Raw genomic sequence first — 5251 nt, 5'->3', positions numbered from 1 at the left:
GATGAATGGATAAGAAAGTTTGGTACATATACCCAATGGAATATTACTCAGCTATAAAAAAGGACACTTTTGAGTAAGTTTTAATGAGGTGGATGAAACTGGAGAATATTACACAGAGTGAAGTAAGTCAGAAAGAGAAACACCAATACAGTATGTTAATGCATATATACGGAATTTAGAAAGACAGTAACTATGACCCTATATGCATGACAGCAAAAGAGACTCTGACATAAAGAAGAGACTTTTGGACTCTGTGGGAGAAGGCAAGGATGGGATGATTTGAGAGAATAGCATTGAAACATGTATTTTGCCACATGTAAAACAGATGACCAGTGCAAATCTGATGCATGAAGCACGGCACAAAAAGCCGGTGCTCTGGGACAACCAGAAGGATGTGGTGGGGAGGGAAGATGGAGTGGGGTTCACGATGAGGGGATACATGTACACCCATGGCTGATTCATGTTGATGTATCGTGAAAACCACCACAATATTGTACAGTAATTAGCCTCCAGTTAAAAAAAATAAAAAGACAGTTGCTCTTTGGAAGAAAAGCTATGACACATCTAGACAATGTATTCAAAAGCAGATATATCACTTTGCCAATAAAGGTCTGTATAGTTAAAGCTATGGTTTTTCCAGTAGTCATATGTAGATGTGAGAGTTGGAGCATAAAGAATGCTGAGTACCAAGGAATTGATTCTTTCAAACTGTGGTGGTGGAGAAGACTCTTGAAAGTCCATTGGACAGCAAGGAGATCAAAAAGTCAATCCTAAAGGAAATCAAACCCTGAATATTCATTGGAAGAACTGGTGCTGAAGCTGAAGCACCAGTATTTTGGCCACCTGATACAAAGAACTGACTCTCTGGAAAACACCCTGATGCTGAGAAAGACTGAGGGCAAAAGGAGAAGAGGCTGGCAGAGGATGAGATGGTGGGATGGCATTGCAAACTCAATGAACATGACCTTGAGCAAACTCTGGGAGACAGTGAAGGACAGGGAGGCCCAGTGTGCTGCAGTTCATGGGGTCACAAAGAGTTGGATAGACTTAACTACTGAACAGCAATAGACACTACAGACAATAATAGTAGAATATATATCCTTCTCAAGTACACATGGAAAGTTCTCCAGGATGGACAGTATGGTGGGTGAAAAATGATATCAGTGAGCCTCAATGATATCAAAAGTATTGAAATCATACAAAGTATGCTCTCTAATTCCAATGGAATGAAATAAAAATCAGTGACAGATGAATCTTGGGATATTCTGACACCATCCATTTGTAGTTAGCATCAGATTCCACAAGTCCAAGGGCTCAGTCCCATAAGACTGCCCTCACTGCAAACACCAGTCACCGGGACCAAGTCCTCAGGTTACCAACACTTGTCCAACTTGACTACAAAGTCAGAGCTTCCCACAACCCCTTTTTCAGTGTCAGTAAATCACTACAACCCCCAGAACTCAAGAAAGTGATTTACCTTATCAGGATTCCCAGGTGGCTCAGTGGTAAAGAATTTGCCTGCCAATGCAGGAGATGTGCAATCTATCCCTGGGTTGGAAAGTTTCCCTGGAGGAGGAAATGGCACCCCACTTCAGTATTCTTGCCTGAAAAATCCCATGGACAGAGGAGCCCAGTCGCAAAGGGTCATACACAACTGAGCACAGCACAGCACTAGTTACAACTGAGGAACAGTCAAATGGAAAAATATATAGTAGAAGGTACTGAGGAGGGAGGGAGGGCAGAGCTTTTATGCCCTCTCTAGGAGTACCACCTTTCCACAATCTTGATGTGTCTTCCAACCCAGAAGTTCTCTGAAACCCCTTCATTTAGGGGCTTTTATGGAGGTTCCATTAGGTAGACAAGATAAATTAAATTATTGGCCATTGGTAGTTAGCTCCATCTCGTCTGTCTCTGCTCCCTTGAGTTCTGGGAGTGGAGTTGAACGTTCCAGCCCTCCGGTCATAAGGCTTGTTCCTCTGATGAGCAGCCCTCATCCTGAAGCTGTCTAAATATTTACCAAGAGTCAGTTCATCAACTTAAACTCAGGGTTGGTTGAAAAGGGCTTGTTATGAGTAATAAAAGATGCTCCTATAACAGGAAATTCCAAGGGTTTTAGAAGCTTTTTGCCAGGAACTGGGGACAAAGACCAAATACATATTTTTAAATATGCCACAGGTCTGAGGATCCTAACAGTTAAGAGATGTGGCACATGACTAGAACCGACTGTCATTAATAATTATTCTGGACTGGAATCCTTACTGTACAAAAATGTCTTCAGGGAAAGTCACTCAAGTTTGCAAACTTCCATTTCATCTTGTCAGGTTCTAAAAGTAGGAGCACTGCCAGCGGTACCTGGCTTCATCCTTTCAGACATCTGATAAATTGAGCTAAGAGACAATGTCATCTCTTGCTCTGAATCTCTTTTGAGTATTAATATAATATTGGGATTCCCTTATTTAATAACTCATTTATTCATTCCTATAGTGCTATTCCTCCTCTCTACTTATACCCAAACTTTTATACCTTTGGAAGAACATTGGGTTTGGCTACACTGCTGGTTTAGTCTGCAGGCAGCAAAACCAGTCTAGCAGGAACCTCCCTTCAGTGCACCCTGATTCATATAGGAAAGGGTTATAAGATTAGTGAGCTGTTTCTATCACTAGGTAATATAGCTGCCTCACTGTTAACCCAAATTTTGTCAGATAGGGTGAAGGTACAACCTGTAACAGGAACAATGACCAAATATATATATCTTACAATATCACAGTCTTTTATAAGCCTTTAGGAAATCTTCCATAAGATTTCAGAGGATATCTCTGGAATGTGATCCATCCATCCAAACCATATTCCTAGGAAATCTTTTAAAGAAGGAACATTGAAGTGAGCCAAAAACATTTATGTCCTTTAAACTTCTACATATGGATTTAACTCAGCTTCTTTCTCATGGAATTCTATATGTGTTCTTACTACTCTGTCTCTGTTTTTTGATTGGATAGAAGCCTTCTCTTGTAAAGCAACTGCTCTGATGGTAGTAAAATTTTTTTAGTTCTTATGTTCCCACTTGGAGAAAATCCACCTAATTTATCTAGTGATGAAGGAACCCAATTCACTGAAATAGTTAAGGAACTCTCTAGGGCTCCGTCACACATAAGCTTTGCTGCCTTATCACCATTAGTTCTCAGAGAAAATTGAATAAATGGTAATTTATGAAACTACCAAAGGAACTCCAATTACTGCAGCCAAAGGCTCTCCTGGACTTTAGGGTCACTCCAAAAAGAACTCATACCCTCAATTGCAAAAGCAAGATGTAAAAACAAAACAAAATAAAACAAAACAAAACAAAAAGAACTCATAGACAATCCCCATGTAAGGTACTCACTGAACTCTTCAGTATCTGTGGATCTCACCCTTACCCTTGAGGCTGCTCTTGTACAGTCCAATATGGCAAAAGGTGAGGGTGAATGCAGAACTTCCCAGTTTATAAAATGGGTTCAGCAACTTTTCTAAAAGGTAAATCTCTGCATGACCTTCATCCCAGAGAGTTTGGCTTATTGAAAATCATAATAGTGTAAGACTGTCTTGAGCATCACTGGGAGGAAATTTATCAGAAACAGAAGCATCATGAAGGAAACTATTTTCACAAGAGCCTCAGACTATGCAGCAGGTGGCTAGCTGTGGGTAACTTCTACCCAAGACCTGGGAATCAGGATCCAGGTATACCTAAAGTCAATGACTGCCACACTCTTTGTCTCTTTCTCTACTTTTGCTTGGCTATCTCTTCTCTGTGTGTTAATTTTAAGCTCTTATTGCTAAAATGAAATTCTTAAAGTTTCTTCCCTTGATGTTTATTACTTTGGGAAAATGAGAAGGATGAGCAAAGAGAGTGTTACAGAAACACATTAATATATAATCCTATTTCTCTATAGATTCAGGGGCCAGCAGGTAGGGCTCTTGATGAGGACCCTTTTCCCGTTTCCACACAGCCATCTTCTACCTACATCTTCACATGGTGCTGAGCAGAAAGAACAAGCTCTCTCCTGTCTCTTCTTATAAAGGCACTAATTCCATCATGATTGCCCTATCCATATGACATAATCACCTCCCAAAGGCCCCATCTCTAAATTCCATCACACTGGGGATTATGGTTTCAAATCTGAATTTGGGTGGGGGTGGGGGAGATGTAAATGGGCAGTCCATGACAGTTGACAGTTATTTACTATTTTCTCCTCTGGGCAACCACTCAGTCATAAGGTGACTGGAGTTACAAAGGCAAAAGTCATGGGAATCCTGAATGTCTGTGTTTCACTGAGTCTTCAGGAGCAACATAGATCTAGTGAATTGAACAAGCCAAGATGTAGTAAGACCTAGATATGAGACTCAGTATCCCCATCAACCAAAACGAGGGACTGCAAGACTAGAAAAGAAAGACTAGAAACTTTCCACTGAGAACCTGGCAGGTCTTTGTCCCAAGAGTTCTTCTGCCCAACCTTTGGACACAGGACTTAAATCTGTTCTTTCCCAGCACTGCAGCCAAACTGCAGATTGCTAAAGATATGGTTGCTAATCCTCAAGAATGATTCTTCTCTATTCCCAGAACAATCTGAACTTTGACACACTCTGCTTGCTAAAGTGCCATAAAACATTCTACTCTTTTCCCCTAAATTGACTGCTCCTCTTGAGATTTCTCATGCCAGGTATTCTCAAAAAAAAAAAAAAAAGCTTAGATTCTGCAGTTCACTTTTTCCTCCATAGATAATAATTACAATTTCTCAAATGCCTGGGAGATGCCTACAGTCCTTTCAAAATAATTACCTGAAAGTCTGATTATGGTGAAGATGAAGAAATAGAGTTTATCAAACCCTGAAAGAGCTAATTCAGAAGTTAACATGAAACTGTCACCAGGAAGAGACCCACACCTACATGAAACTAAACTACTTTCTCTTTTCCCACCACAATCCATTAATCTATGCCCACATCTGTGCTCACTTAACAGAAACTAAGGCAGATGCTGCTGCTGCTAAGTCACTTCAGTCGTGTCCAACTCTGTGTGACCCCATAGACGGCAGCCTACCAGGCTCCTCTGTCCCTGGGATTCTCCAGGCAAAAACACTGGAGTGGGTTGCCATTTCCTTCTGCAATGCATCAAAGTAAAAAGTGAAAGTGGAGTCGCTCAGTCGTGTCTGACTCTTAGCGACCCCATGGACTGCAGCCCACCAGGCTCCTCTGTCCATGGGATTTTCCAGGCAAGAGT

Source organism: Bison bison, unplaced genomic scaffold (genome assembly GCF_000754665.1).
Source record: "Bison bison bison isolate TAMUID 2011002044 unplaced genomic scaffold, Bison_UMD1.0 scf7180017864468, whole genome shotgun sequence".
In the NCBI taxonomy this organism is placed as follows: domain Eukaryota; kingdom Metazoa; phylum Chordata; class Mammalia; order Artiodactyla; family Bovidae; genus Bison; species Bison bison.
This window is presented reverse-complemented; position numbering follows the sequence as displayed.